At 38.8% G+C, this 11,208-nt stretch overlaps 1 pseudogene; it reads right to left on the bottom strand.

The window, feature by feature from the left end:
* Positions 1-10,048: 10,048 nt before the first annotated feature.
* On the bottom strand, positions 10,049-10,167 carry LOC112477749 (annotated as a pseudogene).
* Between the last annotated feature and the right edge of the window lie 1,041 nt (positions 10,168-11,208).

The following is an 11,208-nucleotide window of genomic DNA, read 5'->3' as shown; positions in this document are numbered from 1 at the left end:
CCAGGGCATACCAGAAATGTTCTGCTTCCAATGACATTAGGAGAATTCGCTAAAATCTTGGTTAATTGAAATGCTTAGAGAGGACTAACTTAGATGTAGTTACTGGTCCCCCACTTTGTAATTTGAAAGACTCTAGGGAGGTCTCAGGTCTCCCTAAATTATTGCCCCTGGCCAAGCTGCCTCAGTGTTGGCAATTTTCATTTTTCTGTGTCAGGAAAACACTACAGGTATGAAGGGAATTTTTTCTAAACCAAATCTTTCAAAGAGTACTTTCTGGTCCTAATTAATGACCACAGAGAAGTCCCTAATGGTTCTTAATTTGGCATTTTGACACAACCACTAATCTATTTGGAGGTAATTTATTCTCTCTAGAAACCAGCAGAAGACGTTGACCCAACCATTTTTCAATGATTGCTATTGTTGTTTTACATGAAGAGAGCTAACAGGCCCCGCCTGTTACCACAAAACTATAATAACTGGGTGTTCTTTATTGGTCCAGAAGGGAATACAATCCAGTGTGCTTGGGGGTCAAGGAGTGCCAAATGAATGCAGCACAGTGTTTGTCTCCTCAGGAGAAACAGAGAGAGGTCTGAGAAGAAGCCCAGCCTGCACAGGTACATGCTGGCTGTGAAGTCAGTGATTGAGCACTTTGTGCCTCAGATTCAGCACTTTTGCTCATCCAGTGGCAATAAATACTTTCATCAGACACATACTACGTGCCATGCATTTTTCTGAACATTTTATACACTTCTCGGTAATCTATGAGATGCATAGTTTGTCTCTATTTAACTGACCAGGAAGCCAAGTTTCAAAGAGCGGAAGGAATTTCTCCAGAGTCTTACACTAGGAAGTTCCAGAACCGAGATTCTGAGCCAGACATGCCTGACGTGAAATTCCTTCACTCATCTATTCCATGGCCTCCACAAGATGGAGATTAAACAAGTCTGGTCTAGCTGTTCATTTAGAAAATTAAATAACATAGTGACTAAAAGTGCTCTGAAAACTCAAAAGAAGAAGAGCAAAGCCTTGTTATTGGGCTTCTTTCACACCTACCCAGGTACAGGTCATGCACCTTGGGGGAGTGGCCTGTATGGTCCTGGTGGCATGGGTGTTTTCAGGCTACCAACCAAGTGTGCTGCCCCACGCAATACCCGTGGGAAGGTTTTGGAGTGAAGGAAGCATCCTGCTGACTCTCTGGGTTAGCACATCCTCATTTCCTCTCACCTGGGGAGGAGGATCATGGGTAGCCCAGCCAGCTAGCTGCGGAGAGCCATGGTTAGGTGACAGAGATGTCTGTGGTACCGAAGCTCCCCTCAGCCGTGTACTCAGGAATTTGGCCCAGAGAGGAAAGGTATGTGTAGATGTCCAAACCTGGCCCTCTGTAAAAGTGGTAGACTCAATCCCAGAACTTTCTTGGCCCAGATCTTAATTTAGCTGACTCATTATTCAGGTTTCTCAGCTCAAACGTCTCTCCACAAAGAAGCCCCTTCCCATTACTATTTTATTTTCTTCATCCGTATTCTTAAAAATTATATTTTTAATTTTTTTGTTTTGTGTATTATCCATTTTTCGCATTCATTCCCCTCAATGCCCAAATGAGAATAGAGGACTCTTGTATTTCCCATAGCTACAATAATATCTTTAAAATCATAGACACTAAAGATGTATTTGCTAAATGGATGAATGAATGGATGGGTGGAGGGATGGATAAGATTTTTAAGTTCCACCCCCCCCCGCCCCCGCCACACACACACACACACACAATTTGGGCTGCTTTTCTGTCCCCTGACCCAGGAAATAGTCTCTTTCAATGATGACATGGCTGATCTAGGACTTAGAAACTAAGCTACCCTGAGAACATGGTAGGAGAGGGAGTTCTGCTTCCTAAAGCTTTATGAATAGTATTTGATTGTGAAAGGTATCGCAATATGCCAGGTGGATAAGGGCAAAGGTGCAGAGACCCGGAGGCCTGGAAGAGCAGTGAGTCACCCTCTGTGGACTGGTAGGGCTGCGCAGAAGAAGAGACTGATAGGGAGGTGAGCGTCAGTCAGGAAAAGACTATGAATGCCCAGGTAAGGAGTTTGAATGGTACCGCATGGGAAATGGGGAGCCCTTGAAGGTCAGGGCAATGCAAGTACCCTCTGCCCTTCTGGCTGCCAACAGTGAATGTAAAGCAAAGTATAGGAATAATGAGAAGTGTGATGAAGCATGATTGTTAGCTGTGAATTTAGTCTCCACTGCTCAGTCTCTGCTTTCCTATGAGAACTCAGGCTTGTCATACCCATTCTAGATTCCCAGGTGCTGGGTAGAGTGTTATAAGAACAGGGTCATTGATAAACTATTTGGCTGCTCGTGAAAAATAAAAGATTCCTCAAATATCAAACACATAGCAGTAGGATATGAAAATATAGCATGTATGTGATAGATACCAACTTCATAAACTGATTAAAAATAATCATTTTTAACTAAGAATTGATTTACCATATAATCCAGCAATCCCTCTACTGGGTATTTATCCCAAAGACTTGAAAACCCATATCCGATGTTCATAGCAGCATTATTCACAGTGGCCAGGACATCGAAGCAACCGAAGTGTCCTACAACAGATGATTGGCTAAAGAAGCTGTGGTACATATATACAATGGAATATTACTCAGCCATTTGTGACAATATGGATGGACCTCGAGATAATCATGCTAAGCGAAATAAGCCAGACTGAAAAAGTTGAAAATCACATGATATCACTTATACGTGGGATATAAACCTAAAAGCAACAAATGAACAGGACAAACAGAGACTCAGGGACATGGACAATGGACTGGTGGTTACCAGAGGGTAGGGGGTGAGGGATGAAGGGAGAGGTATACAGAGTAAAAAGGGTGAAGTGGGTAACGCAGATCAATATATGGTAGCTGAAGGAAACTGGACTTTGGGTTGTAAACACACAATAGAATATACAGTTGTCAAATTATAATGTATACCTGAAAATTATATAATTGTATTAACCAATGTTACCCCAATAAACTTAATACTAAATAAATAAATAAATAAATAAATAAATAAATAATCATTTTTAAAGTCATTAGTACTACATAGCTCATATTCCCCACTTCATTCCATTGCTTTTCAGTGTCAGAGTAATAATTCACCTGATAATAGAGATTCTTTGCAACAGGAAAAATACTGAACCAGGTAATCAATTCATTGGCTGTGAGTTATGCTTTCAATTTCACTAAAATATGCTCAACCTATTTTAAGTTCTTCAAAAATGGAATCTTTTCCTGAAAATGTGAATTTTCAGTAACGAGCCAAATAAGAACTTAAATTATATTACCTGAGAATTATTGCTATGGTAAATGAAATTCTTAATAAAAATTCCAGGAAACCTATTTGTAAAGAGAAAGGAATATGGTACAGTTTGGAGAAAACCTGGATCAGGTAGGCAGTGGTTCTATTACAATCACTTGGGCAGTTTTTAAAAACTCTGATGCCCCATCACACTGTAGGCCAATTATTCTAAGTCGAATGGATCAGAATCTCTGGGGATAGGACTTGGGCATCAATCTTTAAAGCTCCCAGGTGTCTCCAAGGCAACTCACTGACCTAGGGCAGCCCTGAATAGAGAATTACCTGGAGAGATTTTTAAAACATTGGTGCCTGGACCCCCTCTCCAGAGATTTTTAAAACATTGGTGCCTGGGCCCCCTCTCCTGACCCAACTGATCTGCAGAGGATCCGGGCATTTTTTTTTTTTACTGTGTAGTCAGGAGTAAGAATTTGAGGCCTAAATCTATCTCCTTTATTAAATCAGTGAGTCTACTGTGTAGTCAGGAGTCTACTGTGTAGTCAGGAGTAAGAATTTGAGGTCTAAATCTATCTCCTTTATTAAATCAGTCTGGGTCAACCTTGAATCTCACCTCTTACACATCCTCCAATTTTCTGCCACTGCTTTCTGCAGCCAACAATACATGGTGAAGTAAAACTCCACCTTTTCCCCTTCTAATTTATATGTAAAGTAAAATCATCACCAACTTAAACTGTCAGCCATTTATACCTTTGCACATTTATACCTTTCTTACCTTTGGGGCAGTATTGCTTTGGGAACTTAACTCATCAATTGCTAGCGGCTATCAGAAGTGCAGAGAAAGGCAAGTAGCAACAACAAATCAACATGATTTCTTCATCTGAACCATTCTCCCAATTGTCTGAATTCCACAGAACTGTTTTCATTCAACTTATATGCTATCTACCTATGGTACAGCTAGCTAAGCATGCAGTGGGAGTGTGGCTTTGAACAATTCAGGCTTGTAGCAGTCTCCAAAAATGGGAGGTTGTCAGCAAAGGTGAATGAAGAGAAACTTTTGCTGGGGGGCGAGGGGGAGCCATGCAGGAATTTCACATCCTGTGCAGTAATAAAGTTCTCTGTCAACCAAGTAAGCCTTCAGAGAAGCTAAGTAGCTTTTTCCGAGGCCTCAAAGTGATACAAAGCAGTGCAAATTCCCTGAGTGTCAGGGGTACTCAAACCCTGCATTGAGAGAGAAAAGAGTTCTTTGCTGAGAGCAAGAAAGAATTCGAATGCCCACCAAAGTTAGTCCAAAGGAAAGTTTATTAGCGAAGGGAAAAAGCAAAGACAAAAAGCCAAGACAAGGAAAATAAAAGCCAAGACAAGACAAAAGATAAGACAAGAAAAAAAACCCTGAGTGTCCAGTTTATAAGTTGTTTTTAGTTTCTATGAATTACAGTTTAAGGATTTTGTTTACCTATTTTCCTTTGATATGGACATTCAGTGAGAAAGGATAAAAGTATGTAGCCAAAAAAGGTAAGAATATACAGCATGAAAGGCCTGCTGGCAATTCCCAGTCTTTGATCCATAGGTTCCCCATAATTTTAGCCATAGGGAATGAATGATTTTATTTTGTGTAGGGCAAGACTTAAAGATTGTTTTTCTGTTTTCCCTTCACAGGGTGGAGAAATGGTTTGTTAGCAATCCCAGCAGAAATCTTCCTTTGTTCTGCAGGTTTCTTGTGGCCCGGCTATAGAGTTGATTAGCTAATTGCAATCTCCGAATATAGCTTGATTTAACACTTTAGTTCTCTTGCTTCCTCCCTACATTAAAAGTAAATGACCAGGTCTGGATTCAAAGCCAGGTATCTGTGAATCCAAAGCTGGTTTATTTTTCTCTGCGTGGCTTTGGCATCATGTTGGAAGAGGCCCACAATAGTTTATTTGAAACCTGTGGAGCCAGAGTGACTTGGAATTTAGAATTTTAGAAAGGTAAATAAATGAATAGTTCTGCAGCAAAACATATTAATATTTTCACTGAAGGTGTCAAGAAAGCTTAGATCAGCTTTTGTCAATTCAGGTTGTACCACCAAATTCAGGGTTTCAGAGCTTTTTAGAATTTAGGAATTGCCTATAAAGGATGGTGGAGATTAACGTCAAAGGAAAGAATTGTACATAGTAAACATTTCTTGAACAGTGAATATTTGCCAGACACCACAAAGCTCTGGATAGGCATAACTCTCTTAATAATCTTCCAATATAAGTACTACTACTATCCCTATTCCAAAAATTATGAAACTGAGGCATGAATGTGTGGACAACAAAGGGGTTCTGAACATAAATTCCTAACCAGGCAGGTCATGGTGGGTAGTCATACCCCAGGCATATAACTTCGATAGTAAAAGGTTTATTTTTGTTTTAAGCAAGCCTTGTCCATTGTTTTTGTGTATCTAGGTTAACACGTCTTTGAAATAAACATAACCACCCTCAAGAGAGCACATAATTTTGTTAACTATCCTATAACCCTGTCCCCCACCTTGCTTTCTCCCATCTTCATGTAACGTTCCTTATGTTCACTCCTTAATTCCAAATGCATAAAAGAAGCTGCAAATGGCCATTTTCTGGAGTATTTGAGATCTTGCTTCCTGGCCATTGTGTTCAAGATAGCTAAAATCAAATCTTATAAAAATTCATTACAGATTTGGACATTCTTACACTGACAGATGGGTTAAGTAACTTGCTTAAATTACCTGACTAATAAGTTCATTCATGTGCTCAGTCTAAGTTTAAATTAAAATCTTATAGTTGAAAATGTTTAGAGAATTTTTTTTTTCTTGAATGATGGAGTATTTCCAGAATGACTGGCTGGGCATTAGGCTTTAATTTGAAAGTCATTGCTTCGTAGCTTTAAATTTGTCTTTAAATTCTCTTTTTATTATCTATCTTTAGCAGAAGCCAATCCACACAAAACAATTGTAGGTTCTCCCCTTTGAGCATCGATAGAAATTTGGGGAAGTTCAAGGGAAACTCGTGGTTGACTCGATTTATTCATTTACTACTTATTGAATACCTGCAAAGTACTGGCACTTTATCAGAATCAGATCCACTTTTGATAAAGCAGAATAGTGTGTGAACTTCTACTAAAGCAGTATTGTAAAATTAAAGTTGAATGGTTGAGGAAGGCTTTTCCTTTGTAATGAGACTCTATGTGTAGATGGCAGAATTTGGCCTTGAACAATGTGTTCTGCCTTCCACATAACTTCGTTTCCTCTGGAATAATGACCTTTGCCTTCCTAAAGTAAGCTAATAAAACTCATGGGAGTAGTTTCCTACTACTGTGCCTAATATTTTTTAGAATACACTTTAAATACTCTCAAAGATTTATCATAATGGCATCAATATTCTAATAATTATTGAAATAAAAAGGCTTGAACTCCACACAACCATTCAAAATTCTGAAATGACAATGTGCTTTGTTAAACTTTTATTGTTTTCCTTTAGTTAAAATAACTATGCAAATAATATAAATATAAATAATATATAAATAATCCTAGCTACCATGCATTTATTTTTTGATTAACTGAATTTTATTATTTCAGAAAACTAGAAAATTGCTTTTTCCATAAATGTGTTTTTTAAATATTTGGTGCTATTTTATGAGTAATTTTATTAGGTTTAGGGAATAAAAATATCCAGATAATAAAATCCAGTGGGAAGAAGGGTTTATCCATAGAAAAATCTATGGACAACTGTGAACAAACTTATTCTTAAGAAATTAATTATAATAGTAACAAGTGCCTTTATACTGGCTTGGCTAGCCCTGCAGCATGGTCTGCTACTTCTTTACAAGGCTCCCCCTGGTGTTTAATAAAATCCAACTCTTCTCGGTTCTTTTTGGATTCTGATTATCCTAAAAAATTATCCATTGATGCCTCACAAATTATTAACAAGACTAGAACATTGGGCCAAATTTTGAAAAATGTTGTGTATATAGTAATTTCTCAACGAAAGTTTGTTGAATGGATTAAGATAGCCCTACCAACTTTATACCATAAACCGAGCAACAAAGACAGGAAGAGTTAATTTAGCTCTAAACTTTTACTTACTGGCTATTTGGCTTTGGACAAGTCACATACTTTACTTACTTATTTATTCTACAAACATTAAATGATTGTTAACCCATGCCAAGCACTATCCCTACCCTTTTCCCCTCCCACTCCCAGTACAAGGGACACAATAGTGAGGAGATAGGCATGGTTCCTGCCTTCACAAATCTTATAAATTGAGAGATTCTTAAACTTGATGTGTATCAGAATAACACAGAAGACTTGTTAAAAAGAGGTTGCTGGGCCCCATCTGCACAGTTTCTAATCCAGTAGGTCTGGTTGGGGTCTGAGAATTTGCATTTCTAAGAAGTTCTTAGGTAATGGTGCTGTAGCTAGCTTGGGGACCTTAGAGAACCACTAGTCTAAGAGGAAAAGACTCACAATAGAATAAGTGCAATGGTAAGCAGTCTATGGGGATAGAGGACGTTTCCCCAGACACAGCATATTTAATCAGTTCTAAGACCTTAATATCTCTGAAATTGGGATACAATTAAAAATGAACTTTTTTTTTTTACATTTTAAAATCTCCAAAATCAAAATGCATTTGATAAAATACTGTCACGACATTTAAGTAGAAATGACAGTCAGATACTACTGCATGTTTGAAGGTCTGGAGAACATGAAGCATGTAAGATAACCAAAGAATTTTGATATGGTGGGCTAATATTCTCTATGAGAGAGAGAAGGGTGAGAATTAAGATAGTGGGGCCAGGCCACCAAGAGCTTTGTTCTCCCTTCATATCCTCTAGGGCAGCAGTTCCCAAAGTATGGTCCCAGTAAAAGCAATCACATGACCTGAGAGCTTGTTAGAAATGCGAATTCCCAGTATCTCAGCCCTACTGAATCAGGAACTCCGGGGGTGGAGCCCAGCAATGTGGGTATTAACAAATCTTCCAGCTGATGGCACTGAAGTTTGAGAACTGCTTCTCTTGTTTTCTTACGAGTGTGACTTCCCTACAGAAGCCAATGCTTTCCTAATAATGTAAATCTAGTTATGGCACTCCTTTGCTTAAAATCCTCGGTGCACTTACTTAGTAGGCAGAAGCTTGATCCAATTGGATTTATACTTTTTAAGGGCCTTTCTGACTGTTTTATGGAAAACAGATCAGAAAGAGTAAAAATGAACACATGGCCATTGCAATAAACTAGCTAATGTGATGGTGAATAAGGAAGGGTAGAGAAGTACATCTATTTGAGAGATGTGTAAGCAGAATTAATAAAACTGTTAGGTAGCTAGTCAGATATGAGTGACGGGGGAACAAAGGAATAGACGCCCAGCCTAAAGACCCAGCCTAGAGACGCTCAAAGAACATCCTCTTGATAGTTAGAGAATCCCGAGAGACAAAGGACAGGAGGGTCATAGTCTTAGCTGGTCTAATCTAGCTACAGACGCCTGCGCAGAAGATACTACTCTAATTTGCCCACAATTTAAGCCTCATTATAATACTATGTTTCTACATAGAAGTTCATGAATCTAATTATAACGGACTGAACTCTGGGTATGCACATGCACACTAGGCAAAGAGTTATATAGCAGCCAAGTGTCAATCAAAATGGCCTCACTTGCCAATCACCTAAGAATACCTTTGGAACTACCCATCATGGCCCAAATGTAATTCAGAGATTCCCACTTCTGGGTGGTTGTTGTTGTTACAGCTCTCTTCACTAAAACCATGTGCCTCCTTTCTAAAATATACTTTTAATAAATCTTTTCAAAATCTCATTGACCTGTGATTCTTCACTGTATCAATGAAGAAGAACCGAGGAAAAATGCTAATTACACTTCTGCGCCGTTATCTGCCACCCTTCCCCCGCCCCCCGCCCCTCACCTGCCATCGGATAACACCGAAGTTCAAATCTCCCCCAACAGTAACAGGATTAGATATTTTGTTTCTCAGATGGCCTACTGAATCTTTTGGTTTTTTTCGGGTTTTTTTTTTCTTTACTGTGGTAAAATATACATGACATAAAATTGACCATTTTAACCATTTTAAGTGTATAGTTCTGTGCATTAAGTATATTCACATTGTTGTAAAACCATCACCACTATCCACTCCAGAGCTTTTTCAACACCACAAACAGAAACTGTACCCATTGAACAATAACTCCCCATTCACCTCTCCCCTCAATTCTTAATAATCACTATTCTACTTTCTGTGTCATTGAATTTGCCTATTCGAGGCACCTTCTATAAGTGGGTTTACACAGTATTTGTCCTTTGTGTCTGGCTTCTTTCACTTTGCATAATGTCTTCAAGGTTCATCAATGTTGTAGCATGTGTCAGAATCTCTTTTATGGCCAAATGATATTCTGTTGTATTGTTTATGCTTCTGTGAGCATTCATGTACAAGTTTCTGTTTGAGTACCTGCTTTCAATTCCTTTGGGTATATACTCAGAAGTGAAATTGCTGGATCACATGGTAATTCTGTGTTTAGTATTTTGAGGACCTGTTAAATTGTTTTCTACAGTGGATGTACCATTTTACATTCCTACTAGCAGCATATGAAGGTTGCAATTTCTCCACATCCATGCCAACATTTATTATTTTGTTTTTTGATAATAGTCATCTTAATTAATGGGTGTGAAGTGCTGTTCACTGTAGTGTTTTTTTTAATATCACTGTATAATCTGTTCAATGTTTTATTTTTATGATTTTTTTATACCTACAGCACCTGGTCTTCCTAGGCAGTCTCCCATCCAAGTACTAACCAAACCCAACCCTTCTTAGCTTCCGAGATCAGACGGGATCGGTCGTGTTCAGGGTAGCATGGCCGTAGACTCATTATAGTTTTGATTTGTGTTTCCCTAATGACTAGAGATGTCAAGAATCATATCACGTGCTTATTGGCCATTTGTATCTATATCATCTTTGCAGAAATGTCTATTCAAGTGCTTTGCCCATTTTTGAATTTGATTATGCATGAGGATGTTTGGGGGTTTGGGGGAGTTTTTTGCTATTATTTTGTAGTTATTTATATACTCTTATATTAATTCCTTATCAGATATATCATTTACAAATATTTCTCCCAATGTGTGGGTTGTCTTTTCCCACTCTTGATAGTATCCTTCGAGGCACAGTTGGACTTCGACTGAGTGCCAGAGGAGCCTCAGGAGCTATGGAGGCAGGAATGTAGCAGGAAAAACACATGCTTGGTCTCAGGTGAAAGAGCAGGTGGTAGACAAAGGAACTTAGAAAATCTCCCATTAAGACCCTAGCAGTCTCCCAGGGATAAAATCTTAATGTATAATCCTACTTTGCATGTCAGAAGCAGAGTATTACCTTTCTCTTTGCATTATTTTTGTAACAAATTCCATTTCCTCAGGCAGACACATATGTCTTTAGTAAATGGAGTCCAGATCTTTGTTGGTTTTTGAGAAGGCAAATAAAGATTCAGTAGCTTTCTCCCAGAATATGGTAAGCCTCTGAAGAGGCCTACACAACTGACAGGCACTGGGGTTTAAATTTCATTAGCTTCAAGGTAAGTCCATCTCTGGGCTTCTGAGCCACTTGGAAACTTTCTGAGGACAAAATCAGTGCTGCTGGCTAGGGTTGCCAAGAGGAGTGGGGACTGGTTTTGAAGGAAGGTGGGAGCAGAACTTACCTGATCAACTATGGTTTTCTCCCCAAAGGGAGCCAACCCCACTCTTTTTTACCATAAATTTTAATCCATGTTTAAGCCTAATAGGTTATGGGAACAAAAAGCTAGGGAAGGTAGGAAAGAATGCTCACCCTCACTTGTCCAGTTCTGTGAAGAGGGATTTTTTTTTCCCCTAAACTGTCTTCTCACACCCACCCATTTATCCTCAGGAGAGGGGCAGT

Source organism: Pteropus alecto, unplaced genomic scaffold (assembly GCF_000325575.1).
Source record: "Pteropus alecto unplaced genomic scaffold, ASM32557v1 scaffold121, whole genome shotgun sequence".
Taxonomy (NCBI): Eukaryota; Metazoa; Chordata; class Mammalia; order Chiroptera; family Pteropodidae; genus Pteropus; species Pteropus alecto.
The sequence above is the reverse complement of the archived record's forward strand: the minus strand, read 5'-3'. Positions and strand labels throughout refer to the sequence as shown.